General features: G+C 42.7%; 1 protein-coding gene across 1 annotated transcript in view; it reads left to right on the top strand.

Annotated features, from left to right (window-relative positions):
- The first annotated feature begins 24,362 nt into the window (after positions 1-24,362).
- Positions 24,363-27,969, top strand: part of LOC149465207 (keratin, type I cytoskeletal 18-like) — a 66,234-nt gene continuing 62,627 nt past the window's right edge. Inside the window, exon 1 of the mRNA XM_089673536.1 lies at positions 24,363-24,495. The gene's annotated coding sequence lies outside the window, so the exon portion shown is untranslated. The remainder of the gene's footprint in view (positions 24,496-27,969) is intronic.

Genomic DNA, 27,969 nt, shown 5'->3' with positions numbered 1-27,969 from the left:
ACTCCACTTTGCGTCCATGCATTGATTTCAAGGGCTTGAATAAAATCACTGTTAAAAACCGTTACCCACTCCCTTTAATTGCTGAAATGTTGGAAAGACTCTCCTCTGCCAAAGTCTTCACAAAACTTGACTTACGGGGGGCATATAACCTTGTATGCATGAGTCAAGGAGATGAATGGAAAACTGCCTTTAGAACCAGATACAGACACTTCGAGTCCCTAGTTATGCCTTTTGGCCTACGCAATGCTCCTGCGACATTTCAGCACTTCATCAATGATGTTTTTCAAGATCTGTTGGACCAGTTTGTGATTGCATATCTGGATGATATTCTCATCTTTTCGGACAACCTGGCGGAGCATCGCAAACATGTCTGCACTGTATTTAAAAGGTTAAGGATGAACCGACTTTACATCAAACTGGAGAAATGTGAGTTTGGAGAAACCCAGATCCAGTTCTTGGGATATATCATTTCTTCAGAAGGATTGAGCATGGATCCTGAAAAGATCAAGGCAGTGGTGGATTGGCCTGCCCCTAGAAACGTTAACAATTTGTTGGATTTGCCAACTTTTATAGGAAATTCATAAGAAACTTCTCTAAAATAATAGCACCAGGCAGTAACTCTTCTCACTTAGCTACCTGGGATGCTGGACAACACTCTGCCTGATCTATGGACAATCCTGCCTACTGCCTTCTTTTCTGATGAACCTTGAACTACTTGCTCCTCCCATGAACTTCCTGATTTAAGCCATGTCTCTGCACTTAAGGTAAAGTCTACGGGCCTGGAAAAATCCATATGTAAATGGATAGAAAAGTGACTAAAAGATCGTATTCAGAGAGTAGTACTTAATGATTCATACTCTGAATGGTCTGGGGTCATCAGTGGTGTACCCCAGGGTTCAGTGTTGGGACCCTTACTTTTTAATATATTTGTAAATGATGTAGGGTCTTAGATTAATAATCCAATTTCAGTCTTTGCAGATGACACCAAGCTGTGCAGTGGAATATCGTCCTTACAGGATGTCTTCAATTTACAAGCTGACCTCAATGCTCTGTGTAATTGGGCAACTATGTTGCAAATGAGATTAAATGTTGATAAATGTAAGGTTCTGCACTTGGGGGCTAAGAATATGCATGCATCATACATACTAGGGGGAGTACAACTGGGGGAATCAATGGTGGAGAAGGATCTGGGGGAATCAATGGTGGAGAAGGATCTGGGGGAACCAATGGTGGAGAAGGATCTGGGGGTTCTGGCAGATCACAAGCTTAATAATGGCATGCAATGCCAAGCTGCAGCTTCTAAAGCGAGCAAAATCGTCTCTTGTATTAAAAGAGGTATAGACTCCAGAGAAAGAGATATCATTTCCCCGGTACAAATCATTATTATTACCTCATCTGGAATATGCAGTTCAGTTTTGGGCACCAATTCACAAAAAGAACATTGGGGAACTGGAGAAAGTACAGGGAAGGGCAACTAAACTGATAAGAGGCATGGAGGAGCTCAGCTATGAGGAAAAATTAGAGGAACTAAATTTATTCTCTCTTGAGAAGAAGAGAGTAAGGGGGGATATGATTTCCATGTATAATATATAAGGGGGGATATGATCTCTATGTATAATAAATAAGGGGAGATATGATCTCCATGTATAATACAAAAGGGGGGATATGATCTCCATGTATAATACATAAGGGGGATATGATCTCCATTTATAATACATAAGGGGGGATATGATCTCCATGTATAATACATAAGGGGGGATATGATCTCCATGTATAATACATAAGGGGGGATATGATCTCCATGTATAATACATAAGGGGGGATATGATCTCCATGTATAATACATAAGGGGGGATATGATCTCCATGTATAATACATAAGGGGGGATATGATCACCATGTATAATACATAAGGGGGGATATGATCTCCATGTATAATACATAAGGGGGGATATGATCTCCATGTATAATACATAAGGGGGGATATGATCTCCATGTATAATACATAAGGGGGGATATGATCTCCATGTATAATACATAAGGGGGGATATGATCTCCATGTATAATACATAAGGGGGGGATATGATCTCCATGTATAATACATAAGGGGGGATCTGATCTCCATGTATAATACATAAGGGGGATATGATCTCCATGTATAATACATAAGGGGGGATATGATCTCCATGTATAATACATAAGGGGGGATATGATCTCCATGTATAATACATAAGGGGGGATCTGATCTCCATGTATAATACATAAGGGGGATATGATCTCCATGTATAATACATAAGGGGGGATATGATCTCCATGTATAATACATAAGGGGGGATATGATCTCCATGTATAATACATAAGGGGGGATATGATCTCCATGTATAATACATAAGGGGGGATATGATCTCCATGTATAATACATAAGGGGGGGATATGATCTCCATGTATAATACAAAAGGGGGGATATGATCTCCATGTATAATACATAAGGGGGGATATGATCTCCATGTATAATACATAAGGGGGGATATGATCTCCATGTATAATACATAAGGGGGGATCTGATCTCCATGTATAATACATAAGGGGGATATGATCTCCATGTATAATACATAAGGGGGATATGATCTCCATGTATAATACATAAGGGGGGATATGATCTCCATGTATAATACATAAGGGGGATATGATCTCCATGTATAATACATAAGGGGGGATATGATCTCCATGTATAATCAGTGGTTCATATAGTGAACCATCAGTGGTTCATATAGTGAACTCGGTGTAGAGCTATTCACCCTGAGGTCATCACAGAGGGCAAGGGGGTACTCTTTACGTCTGGAGGAAAAGAAATTTAATCTCCAAACACGGAAAGGTTTCTTCACAGTGAGAGCTGTGAAAATCTGGAATAGACTCCCTCAAAAGTTGGTTCTGGCCAGCTCAGTGGATTGCTTCAAAAAAGTCCTGGATTATTTCTTAGATACACAGAATATAACTGGATACTAACATTTATAGGTAAAGTTGATCCAGGGAATATCCGATTGCCTCTCGGGGGATCAGGATGGAATTTTTTCCCAGCAGGTGCAAATTGGATCATGCTTTGCTGGGTTTTTTTGCCTTCCTGTGGATCAACTGTGGGTTTAGGATTATAACTTTTTTTTCCCTAGGGTTGAATTGGATGGACTTTTTTCTTTTTTCAGCCAGACTAACTATGTAACTATGTAACTTCCTGTTTGCCATGTTATTGTGCCTTCTCCAGCCAGTATCTCGCTTTGTCTCTCCTGCTGCTGTCCATACCTTCGCTACCAACCTTTGGCTTGTTCCTTGACTACGATTCTGCCTCATCCCAACCTGCTACCGCTTGTTACCAACCTTTGGCTTGTTTACTGACTACGCTTCTGCTAGATCCCTACCTGCCATATCAGTTACTTGATTCTGGCTTGCTCACTTCCTGGTGGGGTGATCCTGAGAACTGCAACCTGGTACTAACACACAGCAAAATCCATCTCCACCATCAGGAGCTCTGGTGAATACCAGTTAGTGCCTAGACCCCGCACTTCAGGTGAGCCAGCATCAATTCCCAGGGTGATCTGCTTGTACCTATCCTGTTGCTTGGTCTTCTGCTATAGCTACTGGTCTCTGAACCTGACATTACACCGTGACAGTGAGAAAGGAAACAGGGACATGTGTGGATACCAAGTTCCTAGGCTCAGATCATGCACAGAACACAGCTAGACATGCACATTTTGGACACCAGTCTAGGGATGAGCTTGGGTTGGGCTTGGGTTCAGTCAGAAGCCATGTTTAGCTGAACCTCAAAGGAAGCTGTCAGTGCCAGGTTAATGAATTGCTGCCAAGGTATACTCACTCCCTGCAGCTGCACGCACATAAATGGCTGGGGATGCTCCTGACATCATTGACTTAATATGACCACATCTCCTTAAAGACATGGTTTGACTAGTTTTGTATGGAGGAACTTGAGTGGCCTGCATAGAGCCCTGACCTCAATCCTACTGATCACCTTTGGGGTGAATTGGAGCACCAATTGTGAGCCAGGTCTTCACATCCAACATTAATACACAACCTTATGAATACTCTTTTGACTGAATGGGTACAAATTCTAACAGACACACTTGAAAAAGAGAAGACTGGTGGCTTTTATAGCCTAACGATTGGGCTAACTCTATATTTATGCTCAGTGTTTTGGAATGAGATGTCAGTCAAGCTCATATACTGTAGGTGTGAGATGGCCAGGTGTCCACAAAACTTTGGTCATAGAGTTGATCCTTTCAAGTTGTAAGAGTATGTCTGCTTTCCAAAGCTAGGTCTTCTCATCCACAATCGTACCTAACCTCACAATGCTCTTTTGGCCAAATAGGCACAGATTTCCATACACACCATCCAAAATCTGGTGGAAAACCTTCCCGGAAGACTGGAGGCTGCTATGGCAACAAAACGGGGCAACTCCATTTTGATGACCATGGTTTTGGAATGGGATGCCCATCATTATTTCATAGGTGTGAGTAGGACAGGTGTCCACAGGACTTTGCCCATATAGTGTAGCTGCTTACAAGTTGTGTGGGTACTTCTGCTTTTCAAAACCAGGTCTTCTCCAACATCAGTACCTGACCTCACAAATGCTTTTTTGTCTGGTATAGCCACAAAACAGGGCAACTCCATATTATTGACCATGGTTTTGGAAGGTGAGTCCATCAATCTTATATAGTTGTGAGGAAGTCAGGTGTTATAGCCACAAAATGGGAAAACTCAATATTGATGACCATGAGTTTGGAACATGATGCCCATCAATTTTTCATGGATATGAGAAAGTCAGCTGTCCACAAGACTTTGGCCACATAGTGTGGCTCCTTACAAGTTGTGTGGGCAGGTCTGCTTTTCAAAGTCAGGTCTTCTCCAACATCGTTACCTGACCTCACAGATGCTTTATTGTCTGTAATAGCCACACAACAGGGCAACTCCATAATAATGACCATGGTTTTGGAACATGATGTCCATCAATCTTATAGAGGTGTGAGAGGGTCAGGGGTTTATAGCAATAAAACAGGGAACTCCATATTGATGACAATGATTTTGGAACGTGATGCCCATCAATATTTCATGGATGTGAGAAGGTCAGGTGTCCACAAGACGTTGGCCATATAGTGTAGCTCCTTGCAAGTTGTGTGGGCAGGTCTGCTTTCCAAAGACAGGTCTTCTCCAGCATTAGTACCTGACCTCACATATGCTCTTTTGGTTAAATTGGCACAAAATCCCACAGGCACACTTCCAAAATCCTGTAGAAAGCCCTCCTAGAAGAGTGGAGGATGTTATAGCCACAAAGAGGGGCCAACTCTATAATAATTTCCATGGCTTTGGAAGAGGATGTCCTATAGACTCATATAGGTGTGATAGTCGGGTGTTCAAAGAGATTTATCTTTATCATGTAGATGAGCCTGTAGGCAATGCATACTCAACTCCTTTAACACTTTGACTTTCCAGTTTCCATCTGCTGCACCTTTGGCAGACATTTCAGACCTTTTCATTGGACAGGCTCCCTTATCTAATGTGGTAGTCTTTGTAGGCAGACATGATCTCCCGTCCTGTATATTCTGCACAAACATTTAGGCTGGCTTCACACCTATGTGTTTCTGTTTTCATCCATTTTTCCATTGTATTTAGATGTACGTTCATCATACAAATTATATGCCCAGAATTTAGGGAGGTGTGAGAAGAGCCTGACATTTTTCCAAATGTAGATAGGCCAAGGGAGCATGGCCTGTTCCCAGGGGTAGGCTCCAGTAACTATGAGTTTGCAGTGCATGAAAGAACATGCATTGTGCATTTTCATGTGCTCCCATTAACTTCTATGAACCCCCCCCCGAAGTCAACAAAGGTACCCAAGCTATTTTCCATGAGGCACAGAAATATAATGCATGTATGTGATCCATTTAAAACTGTATTACAAGCTGACCTCCCTTGATAATTCCCACATGTGATGCTGAGCCTCCATGACTGAAAGAACTAAAATCCAATGAATGAAAGGGGCAGGCCAGGGACAGTCAGGTTGGGGAAAGAAAGGCCATTTAAAGAGGCGGACTCAACCTGACTTGTTGCAGCTTCGAATGTACATTGTGAGAAGCTCACAATGTGTAGTGAAAGCCGAGTAAGCCATTTCAGTCCAGGAGAGGAGCCGGTACAACTGGGCAAGACAGAAGGGTGAGGCTGGAGTGCTGCTTTAAAGCTTTTCATGCATTGCATTTTCTGTAATATTTATGCGTCACGTCAGATGAGTATTGTCAAAGCCCAGACATCCAATGCAAATACCTACCTACTAAAGGTCAATATTTGCATACGGGACAAATAATGGAAATCCAGACAGATGTTTGTTCATACAATATAAAAATCCATCAAAGGGCGCCCTATCTTTATGTAGTGCACCAAACACAAGCAGTAAAAAATGCAGAAAGGGTTCTGTAAGAGTGTAATTCTCCAAATATGCTGCTAATTATCAGATACTGAGAATTACACCCAGCATACAGGACAAGAGAAGTGCTACAGAATGAAAGAACTGGAGTCCAGTGAATGAAAGGGCAGGGGCAGCCAAGATGAGGAGAAAATGGCTAGATGAGTGTTTCTCAACCAGGGTGCTGTATGGGTTCCCTTGGGGTGCCACAATCATGGGAACCAGTTTGAACTGCATCAGGTCCTTGGGAGGGCCAATTATTGGGGGGGGGAGGCTGTGTCATTGGGCTCTCTATGATGGGAGGGCTGTGTGGTTATGGGGGGACTCTGACATGATAGGGGCACATGATTCGATGATAGAACTTTGTGATGGGGACTCTGATGTTATGGGAGCACCTCTGGTGTGATGGATGGGACTCTGATGTGAAGGGGGGCTTCTGATGTGATGGGACAACTATGTGACTGGAGGACCTCTGATGTGAAAAGAGGGCTCTGATGTGAAAGGGGACCTCTGATGTTATGAGAGGACACTGTGATGGGGACTCTGATGTAATGGGGGGACCTCTGATGTGATAGTAGGACCTCTGATGTGACGATGGGATCTCTGATGTGATGGGAGGACCTCCAATGTGATAGGGGACTCTGATGTCATGGAAGGACCTCTGGTGTAATGGAGGGAACTCTGATGTGAAGAGAAGCTTCTGATGTGATGTTATGGGGGACGTCTGATGTGATGGTAGGGCCTCTGATGTGATGGTAAGACCTCTGCTGTGATGGTAGGACCTCTGATATGCTGGGGTACCTGTGATAGTAGGACCTCTGATGTGATGGTAGGACCTCTGATGTGATGGGAGACGTCTTATGTGACTGGAAGACCTCTGCTTTGATGGGTGGACCTCTGATGTGATAGTAGGACCTCTGATGTGATGGTGGGATCTCTGATGTGATGGGAGGACCTCCAATGTGATAGGGGACTCTGATGTTATGGAGGGACCTCTGGTGTAATGGAGGGAACTCTGATGTGAAGAGAAGCTTCTGATGTGATGTTATGGGGGACATCTGATGTGATGGTAGGGCCTCTGATGTGATGGTAAGACCTCTGCTGTGATGGTAGGACCTCTGATGTGATGGGAGGATCTCTGATATGCTGGGGTACCTGTGATAGTAGGACCTCTGATGTGATGGTAGGACCTCAGATGTGATGGGAGACGTCTTATGTGACTGGAAGACCTCTGCTTTGATGGGTGGACCTCTGATGTGATGGTAAGACCTCTGATGTGATGGAGGACCTCTAATATTATGGGAGGACCTCTGATGTGATGGTAGGGCCTCCAATGTGACAGGGGACCTCTGATGCAATGGTAGGACCTCTGATGTGATAGTAGGACCTCTGAGTTGATAGGAGGACCTCTGATGTGATGTGAGGACCTCTGATGTGATGGGGGGACCTCTGATGATATGGTAGAACCTCTGATGTGATGGTGGGTCCTCTGATGTGATGGGGGACTTCTGCTGTGATGGGGGGGCCTCTGATGTGATGGTACTATCTCTGAAGTGATGGGGACCTCTAATGTTATGGGGGGGGGGGGGAACCTCTGCAGCTTCTAATGCACATTGTGAGAAGCTTACCATGTGCAGTGAAATCAGAGTAAGGTATTTCATTGGATCCTGTACAACTGTGCAAGACTGAAGGGAAGGCTGGAGTTGAGATGTAATACTTTAGTGACAAACTGAAAATTGGACTTTCATTATTTGGACAGATTAAGCAGAAAGTTTATTTTAAGTTGTAACCCAATGACTGTTTATATTCTTCCACACATATCATTAATGACACCATTGTACATCTTGGAGCCAAACACCGAAGGGTAAATATTGTGTAATCCAGTGTAATAAAGTAAAGTTTATCAACAATGTATAATTTATAGCACTGAAAGTAATGATGTGATTGTTTGCTGTGGTGTGACGTTCATTGACCGGACGAATCTTTGTACATAACCCTCATTATTGGGAGGTCAGGGCCTCAGGATCATTGGTAGAGATGACTAACTCTCCTCCACCTGTTCCTGCTCTGATTGGAAAATCAGATCCAGAAAATTGTTCATAAGTTTTCATTTACATTGGCGTTACCCTCTGAAGAGCAATCTGCAGTGGATTGCTTTTCTGAGGGCATTTGAAAGGCAGCTGAGAGGTGATATGTCACCTTTTTACCATTTGTTTTAACCCCAACGCTATGGTCACACCTAGAATTCTGCAAATGCGTGTTTTAATGCAGGTTTTTCACGCTACACGCATAGGGCAGTCCATTCATTTCAATGGGCTGCCCTACCCGTGACAAACTCTCCAAATAGCTCATGTACATTTTTGGGCCCTGGGCTTTGTGCGTCCATTTACTGCATTTGGGGTGCCATTAACAATGAATGGCACCACAAGCAAGATACTCGTTTTTTACGGGCTTTGTGAATATATACATACAGAATAAGAGCAAATGTGATTGTAGGACCTCTAATGTAATGGTGGAACCTTTGATGTGATGGAAAGACCTCTAATGTGATAGGAAGACTCTGATGTGATGAAGGGACCTCTGATGTTATGGGGAACCTCTAATGTGATGAGGGACCTCTGATGTTATGGGGAACCTCTGATGTGATGGGGGTAATCTAATGTGATAGGAAGACTCAGATGTGATGTTAGGACCTCTGAAGTGATGGGGGACCTCTAATGTGATGGGAGGGACCTCTGATATATGGTAGGACCTTTGATGTGATAGGAGAAGCTCTGTTTTAATGGGGGACATCTGATGTAATTGTAGGAACTCTAATGTGATAGTAAGACCTCTGATATGATGCGGGGACCTCTGATGTGATTGTAGGACGTTTGATGTGATGGGAGGATCTCTGATGTGATGGTAGGATGTCTGATGTGAGGGGAGGACCTCTTATGTTATTTTAGGACCTTTTATGTGCCGGGAGGACCTTTGATGATGGGGAGACCTTTAATGTGATGATAGGACCTCTGATGTTATGGTGAGATCTCTGATGTGATGGAGAACCTTTGATATGATGGTAGGACCTTTAATGTGATAGGGCGACCGTTGATGTGATGGGGGGACCTCTAATGTGATGATAGGACCTTTGATTTGATGGGGGGACCTCTTATGTTATTTTAGGACCTTTTGATATGACGGGAGGACCTTTTTATAATGGCAGGACCTTTAATATGATGATAGGACCTCCAATGCTATGGTGAGATCTCTGATGTGATGGAGAACCTTTGATATGATGGTAGGACCTTTGATGTGATGGGGGGACCTTTGATGTGATGGGGGGACCTTTGATGTGATGGGGGGACCTTTGATGTGATGGGGGGACCTCTAATGTGATGATAGGACCTATGATGTGATGGGGGGACCTCTAATGTGATGATAGGACCTTTGATATGATGGTGGGACCTTTCATGTGATGGTGGGACCTCTGATGTGATGGAGAACCTTTGATGTGATGGTGGGACCTCTGATGTGATGGAGGGATCTTTGATGTGATGGTGGGACCTCTGATGTGATGGAGAACCTTTGATGTGATGGGGGGACCTTTGATGTGATGGAGAACCTTTGACGTGATGGGAAGAAGCTCATGTACCTTTTTCAGTGCTGAGCTTTCTACATCCACTTGCCACATTTGGGGTGCCATTAACAATGAATGGCACCTCAATCAACATTTGCTTTATTTTTTTTTTTTACACATTTTGTGCACATGTGCCAAAACATGCTCTGGTCTAATCACATGATCTCTCCAGCAGCAGCTTCAGTGTAGAGGAGAAGCTGCGACACGGCTGCAGAACCTATGCAGTGACGTCATCCTTAGACTTACTATGGGGCATTAGTTGTTGGCTGTCCCTCCTCTACACTGAAGCCACCGCTGTAATGACCTGACCAGAGCACCCTCAGAATAGATAAGTATAGACCAGGGGCGGACTGACCATTTGGAAACTCGGGCACTGCCCGGGGTCAATAGGAGGCCCCATAAGATGCCACTGGTACCTTTTTTTTCATAGGCTTTTTTGAGTTTGGGCAAGGACACAGGGGCCCCATGATCCCCTATTGCCCGGGGGCCCCATGAGTTGTCAGTCCACCCCTGGTATAGACATATTTCCTTTTTCAGGGTAGATAGAATAGGTTTAGAATGGGGGTGGGAGTAGATTTAAGCTTGGTTGTGACTTGCCTTTCACTTTAAATCTACGAGGCAAAATACGGTGAAAATTCCATACGCCTCGGTGAATGCTTGTGACGTTCGTCCAGCGAATTGTTTTTAGAAATAGACTCCAATATATTATTGTGTTCCAAGACCTTTGTCATGACATATCCGCCAAAGCACTTCCAATGTTTGGCAGAGCCCACGATTTGTGGATTTTCCTTTTATCTTCTCTAGACAACTTCTGCGAGTTTGAACAATAAACCTGCTTTCTCCACTATTTCTGTGTAGCCACCTCCCTACAATGTAGGTAAAAAGACATTTCAAGGGCCATAAATTGTGGCGGTGTGACAAAAAGACGTATACAAACCTTTTCAAACAAAATGAGTGATCGGTCAGATTAATTAAGTTGTCATGAGAGGGCGGACTGCCTTACTAATATATAAACAGGGAATGCAAACTTGACGGGCAGATCACACGCTAAAGTAGATTCCACATACACACGGCAAGCTGACACATCAGTGATATGTAACATTGATTAGTAAGTGACAGAACCTTCTAGAAATGTGCAGGACTGTGATAGGAAAGCTTGTTACCTTACTTAACTTCCTCTATATTCTCTGTAGATTGAATGGTATTCATTAAAAAAAAAAATGCGTATTGGGAAAATACCACTTTATGTCCACTAGATGGAGTGGAGGAGCATACTTATTTTCTAGGATACTCAGCGCCATCTAGTGAACACTTTTTTTTTAAAATTTTCTAATGAATAAAATTCAATCTGCAGAGAATATAGAATGTTGGACTTTGCCCCATTTGGACAGAACAAATTTACAATGGATATAAAAATTTTTTATACATGCACTCCTAGGCCACTGCAATTTGCAGCAGATTTGTGTCTCTGTCCATTCATTCTTAAGATTTACACAGCTCTGCTGGAGAGCACAGCCAGCCTAAAGACCTGGGTTTTTCTCTACTGCAGTTAAATAATAGAGCTAGGTCTCGTCCCTCCCTATAGCCTGCGATTGGACAGCGCAGGAGAATCAGCAGACTGATGAGATCAACTCACTCTTTTCTTCAATCCCATCAGCCTGTTGCTTGTTAACACATGAGCATTGCATTACAGCTTTGTGTGAAACGCGTCGATCATACTGCTTCTTTGTATCCTTATGCTGCCGTTTGGAAGATTTGATGGAATACATTTGTTAACGGCTCTACAGTGGTGTGCATCCAATCCTTTCTCTTCTCAGTCTGAGCTCTGCTGTACAGGGACTGCACAAAATATTTTAAAAATGAACTTTATGTGTTTTTTTTTTCTTACATACCTGCATGTATCAATTTTAGATTATTTCTGTCTAGTTTTGTTAGGTGTCTTCCATTTTGTTACCCATGTAATATAATGATTGCCTATTAGTTTCCTATTTATTGCCACGATTATCCATTTGTTACTTATGTATTTTAACAATTGCTGTTTGTTGCTCATGTGTTGCCACAACTACCAATTTGTTGCCCACATATTACCACGAACATCTATTTATTGCCCATGCATTGTCAGGACTGCTAGTTTGTTGCCTGTGTATTGTCATGGTTGCCCATGTATTGTAATCATTGCCCATTTGTTACCCATGTATTATTATAGGTACTTATATAGCACCATCAATTTACGCAGCACTTTACATATATATTGTACATTCACATCATCCCTAACCCTCAAGGGGTGTACAATGTAAGGTCCCTAACTCACATTCATACACATACTAGGGCCAATTTAGACAGGATCCAATTCACCTAACAGCATGTCTTTGAAGTGTGGGAGGAAACCCACACAGGCACTGGGAGAACTCCAGGCAGGTGGTGTCGTGGTTTGGATTCAGACCAAGGACCCCAGTACTGCCAGGCGGAAGTGCTAACCATTTAGCCACTGTGCTGCCCATGTAATGATTGCCGTTTGTTGCCCTTGTAGTGTCCCGGCTACCCATATGATGCCCGTGCTATGGTGATTGCCCATATATTGTCATGATGGCCCATTTGTTGCCCCTGTATTGTAATCATTGGCCATTTGTTGCCCTTTTATTGTCCTGATTATCCATTTGATGCCCATTCTATATTGATTGCCAATATATTGTCATGATGGCCCATTTGTTGCCCATGTGTTGTAATCATTGGCCATTTGTTGCCCATGTATTGTAAGCATTGGCCATTTGTTGCCCATGTACTGTAATGATTGCTGTTTGCCTCCCTTGTATTGTCCCCATTTGAGGCCCATGTTATTGTGAATAAACAGCGTCTATGTGTTTTATTTTTTGAAGCTAGCTGGTAAGTTTGCTTATTTGTCATGTTACAATGATTGCACCTGTATTGCCATGATTGCCCATTTATTGCCCATGAATTGTAACGGTTGCTATTTGTTGCCCATGCATTGCCATGACTACCAACTTGTTGCCCATGTATTACAATTGCCTATTTATTTTTTATGTATTGTCATGATTGCCTATTTGTTGAACATGTATTTTGGTGATTGCTGTTTGTTGCCCATGTTTTGTAATGACTATCTTTGTTTCTGTTACCATGATGGCCAGTTTTGTTTCCCATGTACTATATTGCCATGGTTGCCCATAGATTGTCATTTTTGCCCCTGTATTGTCACAATTGCTGGTTTGTTGCTCATGTATTACCATGGTTGCCCATATATAGTCATTTTTGCCCCTGTATTGTAACAATTGCTGTTTGTTGTCCATGTATTGCCACAGCTACCCATTTGTTACGCACGCTTTACATTGATTGCCCATTTGTTGCCCATAAATTGCAATAATTACCTGTGTGTTACAGCACAGTGACTTCATAGTTAGCACCTCTGCCTTGCACTAGGGTTCCCAGTTTGAATCCCAACTGAAACACTACCTGCATGGAGTTTGCATGTTATACCTGTGCTTACATGGGTTTCCTCCAGTTACTTAGGTTCCTTTGCACACTCCAACACACATTCTGATTGGTTAATTGGCTCTTATATGTGTGTGCCTGTTGGTGATAGAGGCCTTAGATTGTAAGCTCCCCCAGGGATTGGGCTGTTGTTAATGCACAGTATGTAAAGCGTTGTGTAAATTGTTGGTGCTATATTTATACATGTAATAAATAATTGCCCATGTATTGCCAGTTTGTTGTCTATTGATTGCCAGTGTTTTACCCACATACTGAATCAAACCCAATGTGATTCTGCGCTTTGATAAAAAATACAGGAGTACTTCGGTTTACGAACACCTTGGTTAACATAATTTTCGGTTTACGAATAAAAAAACCATTGAAAATTATGCCTCGGTTTACAAATTTTTTTCGCAATACGAACTGATTAATTGGTTTTCAGTGCATTTATGAATTGTTTTTTAATCATGTCCCTGTACAGTAGTTATGCCTTTAAAGTGCACTTTACAAAGAGTTTTGAACAGATACATTTTTTTTTGTACTTATTCCTGACCTCCAGAACGGATTCATTGGTTTTCATTGCATTCCTAGGGGAAACCGCGTTTCGGTTTACAAATTTTTCACAAAACCAAAAGTCCCGCAGAATGAATTAAATTTATAAGCTGAGGTACACTTGTATAGAACAGAAACACGAGCAGCTAGCACATGTAGAAGATACTAAACCACAGTAAACATAATATATAAAGTGCAGCACTAAACACAATATTCAAAATAGTGACAGTCCACCATAATCAATTGAATGTCCACATCAAGAAATGTCCATGATAATGGATGTGCTTCACACAATAGGAGAAGAGAAAGAAACGCTTATCCAGCAGGGCTGAAGAGAGAGAGACACTCTAGGTTACTTCTGGTGACCACAGGTGAGTGAGCCCTTACTGGAGCTGTTGGGCTCTCAATTTAATGAAAAGCAAAAAGCGCGTAAAGGGATCAATCCCACAACATATTCATGCTGTATGGCGATATTCCACTCCTATGGCTCCAGTGTACCTTCACTCTCCATCAGTAGCAGAATATTGAATATATAAAAGCCAATAGTTCAGTACATTCCAAAAGAAATAGCTTTATTAAAATAGTATTGCGCTTACAATAGGTAGATATCAAAACAGCGCACAGCTGCAGCAATCCCGATGCATAACAAATTTCGGCCGAAGGCCACTCAGTGTGGTGACGTCACATCAGGCTCCACCCAATGCGTTTCGTCATAGGATGGACATCGTCGGCACAAATTGTTGGTGCAATATTTAACCCTTTGATGCCGACGTAACACAAATATGCACCCTCACAGGACTAAGCTTTTTTCCGTAGGGCCGCATATTTGCATACCTGTCTTTGTGCTGGGAGCGTGCCGAACTGCGCACTCCCAGCACAAAGACCGGGTGTCATTGAAAGCCCCGGGTCCCGTTCTAATGATCGAAACCTAGGACTCCCGATTCCGTGTCACATGAGCGCTGCGATAGCCTCTGATTGGCTGTCACAGCGATCAGTCACTGTACAACCCGGCCCCCTTGTTTTTTTTTCTCTCTATGAATGGAGGAGAGAGATACATTGTATCTCTCTAACTCCTGGCATAGAGGGGGAAACAAATGTTTGTAAAAAAAAAAAAGATAAAGAAATATTAAAAAATACCTAGATCAAGGTTTGATCTAGTTCAGTGCCAGAGTAAGTGTCTGGGTCAAGGTCAGGGTCAAAGGTCAAAAGGTCAGGGTCAAAGGTCAGGATTTAAAAAAAAATTGGTATCAGTGTCAGTTAGTGTCAGTGTGTTTTAGGTAAAAAAACAAAAAACAAAATGTGCACTATTGTTTCTGGGTTATACTACGGGTACAAACAACAAATAACATACACATTTATGGTATCGCTGCGATCGTAAAGAGCTGTAAAATGTATTTCGGGTTGTTCTTTGATGGTAAGTTATGGTAGTAACAAGAAACACACAGCAAAATTAAAAAAACATTTTTTTTTACTATTTTGGGCCAGTTTTCCTTTGATAATAAAAAGAAATCAGGAGGTATCCATTACCATTTGCCACCAAATGAAAGCCCAATTGTTCCTGAAAAAAACGCAGTATAATTCACCCGGATGTACAAAGTAGTTGTGATGATATGGACGGTTTTACCAACACATGTCAACGTTGCAAAATTGTGCTTAGGCATTTAGATTTGTTTTACCCTTAGGCGTGAAGGGGTTAAACATGTAATAAATAATTACTATAATATCAAAGTGCAGCGCTAATAAAATTGTGTGTTATAATCAATGCCTGTAAAAAAGAAAGGAAATATTATAAAAAAGAAATAGAGAATTGTGACTACTCCAATGAAGAAAAAAAAATGGACGGTATAACAAATCACAAATGAAAATATATAAGTCCTCTAAATATCATAATAGTCCAAAAATGGTGATGTGATCAAATCAACAAAATGTAGTGACTTTTGTGACTTCCACACTGAACCTCCACCATAATGCACTCACCAGAAGCAAGTAGCAAGTAAGCCCAGAGCGGAATGATACTAAGGGGTGTTCCTGCTTGTTACTCCTGCCAGTGACCGGGTTGAAGGTGGGATCTCTCCAGATATACCAAATGAACAATCAAAAGTAGAGTAGCCAAGTCTCCATCTCCAGCCCACGGTGAACCAAGGAAAGGGATTCCTCCTAGAGGGCAAGCTCATATACTGAGCCTGGAGACAGTATGATATAGTGTATTATGTGTTATTAAAAAGATAGCAACCACGTGGAGCATAAAATCATCAACAGATAAAAAGCACTTACAAAGATGGCCACCGGACCATCACGTGGACTCGGCGGCATGACGTCAGCACGGAGGCTCCCCTCTGACGCGTTTCGTGCGCACGCACGTTCTCAAAGGGATCCACCTAGTGCCGACGCATATAATTGTCCATGTGTCAGGGCTCCAGGTATGACCAGAGATGTGTGGACTGACACAGGGAAACACAGGCTCCAGGTATAGTATAAACAATACAATTTATTAAAGACTAAACAATACATAAACGCAGTGCAAGACTAAACATAAACACAGTGCAACCAAACCTCCAACAGATAACAATAAGAACAATACTAAACGTAGTCGGGCAGGCCGGGTCGGTAGCAAACGGGCAGGCAAGGTACAAGGAGCAGGCGGAAGAGTAGTCAGGAATAGCCAAGGTCAGGACAGGCTGAGTTCATTCAGAGTAGGATCAAAGCAGAATCAGGATCAGGCAGGAAGCAGACAAGATGCAGGTACAGGGGCTCATGGGAAACATACACCAAAGCCCTGACTGCAGGTCTGGCTATTCCTTAAATACACCTCCTGCAATCAGCTTCAGGTGATGGCCGATTGCAGGAGTGAGCCTCTGGTTGCTGAGAGCACCCACTGGCCAGCCCTGGTACTGCAGCCCACAAGGCAGGTGAGTCCCACCACCATTGGCAAGTCCATTCCTGACACCATGTATTACCAGTTTATTGCCTGTGTATTGCCAGTGTTATACCCACATACTGCCATGACTGCCACTGAGTTATTCACATATTGTCACAACAACTGCCCGCCTGGTAAATGTACATTGCCACATCATATATTAGTGTAGTGCCAAGGCACCATCTACTGTATGTGATATTAGCGGACCTCATTACTATAATATTAATCCCCTCGAAGCCCACCACTATCAAACCTCCAATGATACCCATTATCCCACCTGATCCCCCTGCAGAATCTACAGAAGTCCTCAGTTTTGCTGCTGAATATTGAACACTTTATGGGTGAACTTCTACAATACGATATGTTTGCCTAAGAGCACAAACACCACCTACCACCATTACATCCAGGGAGCAATAAACTGTCCTTGCTCCAGTCTCGATATTTATTTTACTAATTACTTGGGCACCTTTTATAATGATTGATGGGGAATATAAAACCATAAACACCTGTCCCTGCCATCATGGAAGTTTACGATCTTAAGACCTTGCAACTGTCCTATAGTCCTGCACTCACACTAGTACCATTCTGAACAATAGGGGCCCATTGACAGTGTTGCACAATAACTCATGCATGTGCGTTAGAAGTCAGTGGTAAGATGCATAAAGGTTTTTCTTTTCTTTTTTTAATTGTCATGCGTCAACATGCGTTTTCTTTGTGTGTTGAGGCGCGTTTCTAATATGTTTTGGAAATTAAGGTTTGGCATGGATGGTATTAAGGGCCATTGGCCAAAGCTTATTAATATTTGCTGTCAGCACTTGTTACACTTTTTTTTTTCGGCAGGTTGGTTGACTTGGATCTGCATCATTAGACGACATGATTGACGATAGAAGAATAGCATGGAACATTTTTTTATTTTAATTGTCATGCGTCAACATGCGTTTTCTTTGTGTGTTGAGGAGCGTTTCTAATATGTTTTGGAATTTAAGGTTTGAAGTAGATGGTATTAACGGCCATTGGCTAAAGCTTATTAATACTTACTGTCAGCATATGTTACACTTTTTTTTTTCGGCAGGTTGGTTGACTTGGATCTGCATCATTGGACGACGTGATTGACGATAGAAGAATAGCACAGAACATTTTTTCTTTAAAAGAGCTGGGTAAAAACTGTGTAAGTGTTTATTACTGTTTATTTTTTGTTTTTGCGAATCAGTAGAGGTACCATTTACCCCTTATTCATTCAAATGGGGGGGGGGGCAGTATCTTATTTCTTAAGGGAGGTTTCCAGATTCTTATAATCCCCCTATTTACAGACCCCCACAACCACCAGACCAGGGTTGTGGGGAATAGGCCCTTGTACTCCTCATCATGGGGATATAGGGCTTTGTCAAGGGGTCCCATCTGGCAAGGTACCCCCCTCTGTCCCAGGTCGAGGGCTTGCGCAAAGGTGTGATTCAGGAAAGAAGGGGGCAGGAAGAAGGAAGGCCCCCGTTCTTTCCCGATCTGCCAGGCAGCACGCTCGGATATGGGTCTGAAGTGGATTTTTTTTGAGTTTTTTTTCTTGATCTTTGCATGGGGCTCCCTCCTAAAATACATACGAAGGTATTCTCCCTTCTCTCCTGAATCACACCAGGCCACATTCCCTCAACATGGGAGAGTACCTTGCCAGATTTCACCCCTTAGCCAAGCCCCATGTCCTTAAGAAGATGAGGAGAAGGGCCTTTTCCCTGCAAACCAAAGGCTCTGGTATAGAATCTGGGTTCCCCACGACTTTTTTTTCTCTCTCTCAGCGTGCGGTCTCCCTTAAAATTCATACCAGGTTTGAGGGGGCTAGTATGAATTATTGGGGGAAATCCCACACAATTTTTTAAAATCTTGCTCAGCCAGTAAAACAATGGGGCCGGTGATGTCACTGGTTGGTAAGGATGCAGTGGGTACTTCTTTAACAACCATTGACACAGAGGAAGGAAACCCACTACTATGTATGATGTTTGGCTCCTGACAAGCAGAGCCTTATGATGAACACTCCAGCTAACAAAGTTCAGTGCCGAACCTGTGTTGAACCGGGAGCTCATCCCGACTCGCCTTCCTTTTGCTCCAACACCACTCCATTCAGTCACCAACAATTAAGAGAAAGTTCTATGAGAGCTAGAGTCACCAGAGTCGTAGCTAACACAGAGCTATTGGCCAAGCCCCGTCACATGGAGTGAGTCACATGGTTCTCCATACTGGGAAGTACTGGGAATTTCCCCCTGTCTCCTGGCACTGAATGGATAAATAGGGAAACAATGGATTGGTGAGTATATCCAGGGAATTAAAGGATTAACATTAATAAAGTGTTGATGAAGAGAAGGCTTTTTGAACACCCACTTTCCAAATGTTAGCAGAACACTGGTATATCCTGCTTTTCAAATGTGCTGCCAACTAAGCACAAAAAATTGGAGAAAGAGGATAAAAGGTTGCATTTCTGCACTGCACATGAACGTATAGAAAAAGCTGAATGCATTTTCATTGGGCGTATATATTTATCTGGTGTTACCATTTTTGAAGTAACCTTCAAATTTGATAAGATTCCTTTTCTGTTATTTTATTAGGGATTTGTAGATTTCCCTTATAGACAATGTAGATTAAATGCTGCAATTACTCTTCTTAACTACTTAACAACTGTTGAGATAAGATATCAGCCTTACAAGACTTGCATTGTGCTAAGGAGAATTAAAGGGAACCCTTGCATTCCCCAAGCATGTAATCACAACAGTATCTTCATAGTTGGTTCCATCAGCTGTTCCATCAGGACTTTTAGGCTATGATTGTCATTCTGGATTTTCAGTTTTAAGCTGGGATGAGAGGCAAAATGGTGGTGCTAAATGGAGAATGAAATGGGCATACAGCCCAACTTTCTGCTATGACGGGAGTTTACAAACCATCTAAACAAAGGGCCAGTTTACTGCCCTTCAGACTTTAGTGGGACTGGACTGTGGCCATTGGGGGTATAAAATGCCCTAGGCATCTGTGCAAGTAGACAATGTCCCAAGCTTGGTGATCAGTGGGAGTAAAAAATTACAAAGCATTTGTGGTCATTAGGAGGAAGAATAGTGTCCCATTGTTGACTTCAGTGGGGGAAATGGTGGCCCATCGTTCGTGTCTTTGGAAGGAATAGTGCCCTGTTGTTAGTGGAAGGAGTAATGACTCATCATTGGTGTCAGTGGAAGGATTAGTGCCCCAGTATTGCAGTCAGAGGGAGGAATAGTGTCCTATCATTGGTATCAGTGGAAGGAATAGTGCCCTATTATTGGTTTTAGTGGGAGAAATAGCACCTCATTGTTGGTATCGGTGGGAGGAATAGTGCCTCATCATTGTTATCAGTGGAAGGAATAGTGCCCCATCATTGGTTTCAGTGAGAGAAATGGTGACCCATTATTGGTGTCAGTGGAAGTAATAGTGCCCCATCATTGCTGTCAGTGGGAGTAATATTGTCCCATCATTGGTATCAGTGGAAGGAATTAGTGCCTCATCATTGGTGTCAGTGGGAGGAATAGTGCCCCATCATTGGTTTCAGTGGGAGAAATAGTGCCACATCATTGGTATCAGTTAGAGAAATGGTGCCTCATAGTTGATGCCAGGAGAAAGACAAATACCCCATTGTTAGTGGAAGCAGTAGTGACCCATTGTTGGTTTAAGTGGGAGAAATGGTGCCTCATTGTTGGTGTCAGTGGAAGAAATAGTGCCCCATTGTTGGTGTCAATGAAAGGAATAGTACATCGTCTCAGTGGGAAGAACAGTGCCCCAAGGACCGGATGAAGGCAAGTAAAGGGCAACATCTGGCCAACATGCCGCAGTTTGGAGACCACTGTAATATGAGTAAGAGGGCACCTTTTAATAGAAAGTACGTAAGTAAAGCACGCGCCCCTTCCACTGCCATCTGGAACAATCAATCAGAAGCTGGCTATGGAAGCACACAAGTGGTGTTCCAGAGGAAGGAGTTTTTGATTAGGAAGCAAGGGCGTTGTTAGTCATCTCTTGACATCTTGGGTGCTATTTGGCAGTTTCATCTATTTTTTGTGCACATGACTATAGGCCCGCTGCTTATGTCTCTCCATTACACCAGCAATTAAGTGTCTCTCATAGCAGATGAGATGCCATTGTTGGATGTGTATTGGTAATCATTGGGATCATGGTGCTAAGGTGGAGGTGGAGGACTCATGAGTGTGAAATAGTAAACAGAAACTGTATTAAACTCATGCAAATCGCATAACAATGCCAGGCTTGAAGAAACATTGCCTGGCATTGTGTGATAGTCACGCAATACTCTACAAAGTGATACTGCACCATCACACACAATGGAACATTTGAAACCAGGGGCGGACTGACCATTTGCAAACTCGGCCACTGCCCGAGGGCCCAGGGTCAATAGGGGGCCCCATGAGAAGCCCCTGGTACCTTTTTCATAGGCTTTTTTGAGTTTGGGCAAGGACACAGGGGCCCCATGATCCCCTATTGCCCAGGGACCCCATGAGTTGTCAGTTCGCCCCTGTTTAAAACACTCCACAGTGTGATGGAACCTGCTTAGGAAGGGCTCACGTCACAACTGGAGAAGGGTTCTCTTTATATTAGACATCACACCTTCATGTCATACAACTGGCTTAAACTCTGTCCCAGCCACATGTCATGGGTGGTATCTCACATTATTGGGCATTGTCTTCACGTGTTTGATATGCATTTGGAACGCATGTCAATGGCAGGTCAGAAAAATCCCATTGACTTTAATGGAGCATAGCACATGACAGTTTAGAGGCTGAGCTTGATCTGCTTTGCTCCGCGTTTATTTAGACTCAGCATATCCTATGGAGGTGCAGGTAATGCAGATCGAAAGCAACTTTTTCCTGCAAATGCTGTGTTTTCTTGTGCATTTGAATGGTAACGCAGCGTAATGTCTGTCGACATAAACCCTAAATCTTTTTTTTTTCTTGTATTTTGCAAAGCATATGGGTAGTTCTAGCATGTGTCTTTTAATAGTTACTTTCCCTTTATTAGGTAATAGTGTAGGGTGGTGCAGGCTGTAAATACATCCTGTTCATTATATAATGGTATGTCCATGCTATGTGAATATATTTCATCTGTCCTTCCTTATCTCTTTCTTTTATTTTGTGTTCACAAGGGTGTGTGCATCACTACATCGAAGGTTGTATTTGTATAGCGACATACACCACCTTTTTTTATTTATGTATCTATAGACCGGATCATATAAACTTAGTACAACAAAGTGCAAAGCAACAAAAAAAAAATTCAATGGGAACAATGGTAAAGAGTGCTTAAAATAACACAATATGAAAAAATACAAAGCACAACAGACAAAGAAGAATATTATATATATATAAAATGCATGTACAGTAGATAGATTTTATTTTTGTACAAACAAAATATATATACAGTACCTATATACTATATATATATATATATATATATATATATAATTTGTACAATAAATACATACATAAATACATACATTTTAAATATATATATACAGTATATACAGTATGTGTGTGTGTGTATATATATATATGTATATAAAATGTTTTTTGTGCAAATAAATAATTTTTCACATTGTATGTAAAAATCAAGCCCCTAAGCATGCAAACTGCTTCTACAAACATTGGTGAAAGAAGCGTGGTCCCGTGATAGGTGGCCACCTGTGCAATAAGTCCATCCGTGACATTTCCTGGCTACTAAATATTCCACGCTCAACTATTAGTGGGATTATAACAAAGTGGAAGCAACTGGGAACAACAGCCACTCAGCCACCAAGTGGTAGGCCACGTCACATGACAGAGCGGGGTCAGCGCATGCTAAAGCGCACAGTGCGCAGAAGTCGCTAACTGTCTGCAGAGTCAATAGCTAAAGACCTCCAAACTTGGTGTGGCCTTCAGATTACACAACAACAGTGTGTAGAGAGCTTTATGGAATGGGTTTCCATGGCCGAGCAGCTGCATCCGTGCCTTACATCACCAAGTGCAATGCAAAGCGTCGGATGCCGTGGTGTAAAGCACGCCGCCACTGGACTCTAGAGCAGAGGAGACGTGTTCTCTGGTGTGACCAATCACGCTTCTCTGTCTGGCAATCCGATGGACGTGTCTGGGTTTGGCAGTTGCCAGGAGAACGATACTTGCCTGACTGCATTGTGCCAAGTTTGGTGGAGGGGGCATTATGGTGTGGGGTTGTTTTTCAGGGGTTAGGCTTGTCCCCCTAGTTCCAGTGAAGGGAACTCTTAAGGTGACATTTTGGACAATTTCATGCTCCCAATTTTATGGGAAGAGTTTGGGGATGGCCCCTTCCTGTTCCAACATGACCAGGGGCGGACTGACCATTTGGAAACTTGGGCACCGCCCGAGGGCCCGGGGACAGTAGGGGGCCCCATGAGATGCCCCTGGTACCTTTTTCATAGGCTTTTTTGAGTTTGGGCAAGGACACAGGGGCCCCATGATCCCCTATTGCCCGGGGTCCCCATGAGTTGTCAGTCCACCCCTGAACATGACTGCGCATCCTTGCACAAAGCAAGATCCATAAAGACATGAATGAGCCAGTTTGGGGTGGAGGAACTTGACTGTCCTGCACAGAGTCCTGACCTCAACCCCATAGAACACCTTTGGGATGAATTAGAGCGGAGACTGCGAGCCAGGCCTCCTCCCCCGACATCAGTGCCTGACCTGACAAATGTGCTTCTGGAAGAATGGTCCAACCTTCCCATAGACACCCTCCTAAACCTTGTGGATGGCCTTCCCAGAAGAGTTGAAGCTGTTATATCTGCAAAGGGCGGGGCCAACTCAATATTGAACCCTATGGACTAAGACTGGGGGGCCATTAAAGGTCATGTGCGTGGAAAGGCAGGCGTATAACACTATTGGCAATATAGTGTACATAGAGTACAGTATATAGATATATATTTTTTGTACAAATAAATAATTTTCATATATATATATGTATATATATAATTTTTTTATGTATATATACAATATACAACATTATAAATTGTTTATTATATATATACAAATATATACTTAATATATATATATATATTTAATTTTTTTATTTTGTACAAATATATACATATATATTTAATTATTTTTTTATATATATATATATATATACTTTTTTTGTACAAATATATATATAATTACATTTTTTACAAATATATATATATATATATATATATATATATTTATATATATTATATATACACACACACACATCTATCTCCATTGTACAGGGTAGGTGTCACTGCAGACCTGCCAAGTAAAGACCTCACTGGGGAACATTTTCACATTGCATGTTGCTGTGAATGAGCTCAGTAAACTGCCATCCTCCTGTGGGTGTGAGATCCCCTCCCTTGGACTGAATATAAGCTTCCCAGGAGAGGTAACACTTCATCGCATTGACTGTTCTTCCAGGATCTGCTTGCAGCAAGGTACAGTATGATCCCATTCTAGGCTAGGCTCTCTTCTGTCTGGTGTGTAGATGGCATTGTGCCCAAATCAACTGACATCTTCTCCTGGGACTTTGCACATCGCTTGCAGTATTTTATGATTCATTGGCTTGGATGCATGACAAGGATGCATTGTATGGACCACTGCCTTTGAAGTAAATAGGGCCACTGCTGAAATATAAAGGGGTTGGTGCTGGAGGTAAAAAAAAGTTATTTAATTGCTTTAAAAAATGTTGCCAGTTTAAAAAAGTTTGGGAGTTTTTGTTTTTTACTTTTTTATCTACATTTGGATGCCTTTTCTGTTGTATTGCCATACTATTTATAGTGTTAGAGTTTGTGCTCTTTTATTACCTTTATTAGTGACTTTGTTCAAATTGAACTTGTCTTGAAATGACCAATACAAAATTCTTTATTTCTAATATTTTGCTGCTTAGGTTCTGGTTAAAAAATATTTTATTTTTCATGTTATTTACAGGATGTGTTTTTGGGGTGTATTTAGAGGAGTTTAGTTTGTTTCATTGAAGATCTATTCATGCTGAGGCTTGATTCACACATATGTATTTTGCGTTTCATGCTTTTTGCAGTGCTTCTGCAGTTTTTTTTTTTTGCGTTTTTCTACACATGTTTTAATGCATTTTGCATTTTGTTCAGCTCTTTTTTTTGTTAAAGTGGATTTCTTTTTGTTGCTGGGCAGAATAAAAATGCATAACGCTGCAGAAACGTGGCAAAAACGCACAACATGCATTTCAGCAGCTTCTCTATTGAACTCTATTGTAGCAAAAACTCTGCTTTTTGCTTTTAAAAAAGTCCCTGACACTTTCCAAAACCGCAGTGGCTCATAAAAGCGTAGATGTGAAAATGTTCCATAGGAAACCAAGTTAAATGGAATGTAGTGCGTTCTGCAAAAAGCACTAAAAAATGCATTGTTGTCTCTGGGAAAAACAATAATACTCCCTTGCAGTGGGGCTGCTCCAAGGGTTAAATGACCGCCACGATCTAGGGGACCAGAAAAAGTAGTTTTATTCACTCGATCCTCCACTCTCCCTGCAGCTGCTGCGCCTCAACTCCCCTACACTCCGGCTTGTAGACTGTTCCTCTGCATCCTCACATTCGATGTCAGGCTATGGGCCCTGCTTTGTACTTGATGATGTCACTGATGAGGACTTGCAATTGCCAGGGCATAGGGAAGAAGAGGCTGTGAGGGCTAGTCTAGCAGCATGGAGGGAGCCTGTGGGAGTGGATGATCGGACAAAGTAGTGTGCTTTTTACCTCACCCTGCCTAGACCTAAATGAGCATTTAAATCTTGCAGAGCAGGGTCACAATGACTGGCACTGTGCATAGAGCAGTTGTGTTGTGTTGCCATGCATTCTCTTATCCTCCTCTCCTCTATTCCTTCTCTCCCCTTTTCTTCTGCTCTCCTCCTCTCCTTTTCTTTTCTCCTCTCCTCTTTTCCTATTCTTGTCCTCTCATCCTCTCCTCCATTCTTCCTCTCCTTTTCCCCTCCTCTCCTCCTCACCTCATCTCCCCTTTTTTTTCCTCTTCTCCTCCTCTCTTCTCCTCCTCTGCTCTCCTCCACTCCTTCCTTTTCTTCTGTTCTTCTCCAATCCTCCTCTCCTTTTCTTCTGTCCTTCTCCTTTCTTCCTCTCCACTTCCCCTCCTCTCCTCCTCACCTCATCTCCTGTTTTCCTCTTCTCTTCCTCTCCTCCTCACCTCATCTTGTTTTCTCCTCCTCTCCTTCACTCCTCTTCTTCTCCTCTCCTCTTTTCCTTCTTTCCTCTTCTTGTCCTCTCCTCTTCTTCTCCTTTCCTTCACTCTTCCTCTCCTATTTTCCTCCTCTCCTCCTCACCTCATCTCCCGTTTTCCTCTTCTCTTCCTCTCCTCCCCACCTCATCTTGTTTTCTCCTCCTCTCCTTCACTTCTCTTCTTCTCCTCTCCTCTTTTCCTTCTTTCCTCTTCTTGTCCTCTCCTCTTCTTCTCCTTTTCTTCACTCTTCCTCTCCTATTTTGCTCCCCTCCTCCTCACCTCATCTCCTTTTCTTCTCCTCTCCCCCGCTCCTCTTCTACTCTTCTTATCTCCTCCTCCTCTCACCTTCTCTCCTCTTCTCCTCCTCTCCTACTCTACTCCACTCCTCCTCTCCTCTTTTTCTCCTCTCCTCCTCTTCTTCTTCTCCTTTCCTCCTCTCCTCTTTTTCTCCTCTCCACTCCTCCACTCCATTCCTGCTCTCCTCCCTTGCAGCACTGGGATTCTTTGTTGAAATCCTGGTCAAGACACTCTCTGCATGGAGTTTTCATATTCTCCCTGTACTTGTATGAGTTTTCTCCAGTTACTCTGGCTGCCTCCCACACTCATGGATGCCCCATGCAAAATAAAGTGTTAAGGTCCTCCCCCAAAATCTATACCAGATCTTCCTTTTGAGTCTGGTATGAATTTTAAGAGGAAAACCCATACAAAAAAAAAACAAGCAAAAATGTATTTGGGGTGGGGTCCCCAAAACTCATACCAAACCTTTAATTCTAATATGTAGCCTCACTTGCTAGAAAAGGGTGGGAGGGGACACGAGTGTACCCCTCCTTCTTCTTGAACCATACCAGGCCACATGCCCTTAACATGGGGAGGACTTTGCCACAGGGGATCCCTCTTTCAAAGTACCTTGTCTCCAAGTTGATTGGGACAAGGGCCTCTTCTCCACAACCCTGGTCCATTAGTTGTGGGTCTGCGGGCAAGGAGGCTTATCGGAATCTGGTGCCCCTTTAACAATAAAGGGGCACCCAGATACCAACCCCCTCATGTGAGTGAATAGGGGGTACAGCCCCATGATGTAGCTCCACCGTTAATTCGATCATCCAGTGATGTAGATCCTCAGCAATCAAGATGAATGACACCTGCCAAAAGAAAAAAATACAATGGCCCTAACGTGATGACGTCCACTCCCTGAACTGTCATTGGCAATGTAGAAGAAGGGGCGCTGGTAGTGGTGACATCATTGTCCAGATATGACCATATATGATCAGAGTTATTGCCATGTGGCCATTTTTAGAAAATTGCATCATCCCCCAATTCCTACCCTGTTGCTTTGTGGCATGTGGATTCCCAGCCATGTAAGTGAATGGGCCAGATGATGTCAATAATTGCTAAGGACGAGGCGGGTTCAGGCTCCGCCTGCTTCCTTAGCAACCATTGACAGCGGGAAAGCTGCCATTTTCGTGAATACCAAATACCCTAAACATTTGGCGTTCGGATGAATATCTAACAAATGAATGTTTGGTCCAAAATTATGTTCAGATGGTCGAACACTCAGCTCAACCCTAATGATAGATTGCAATCTCCTTGTGGGCAGGGACTGTTGTGAACTTACAGTAAAGTGCTGCATAAATTTTTGGCCTAAATTGTTGGCCTGGAACAATGAACAGCTGCTCCGAATTTGCATGTTTAGTGGTCGGATTGTGCCTGCAGGT

The sequence above is a fragment of the Staurois parvus genome, unplaced genomic scaffold (genome assembly GCF_062004578.1).
Source record: "Staurois parvus isolate SC_StPar_1 unplaced genomic scaffold, SC_StPar_1.0 ptg000140l, whole genome shotgun sequence".
Lineage (NCBI taxonomy): Eukaryota > Metazoa > Chordata > Amphibia > Anura > Ranidae > Staurois > Staurois parvus.
The sequence above is the reverse complement of the archived record's forward strand: the minus strand, read 5'-3'. Positions and strand labels throughout refer to the sequence as shown.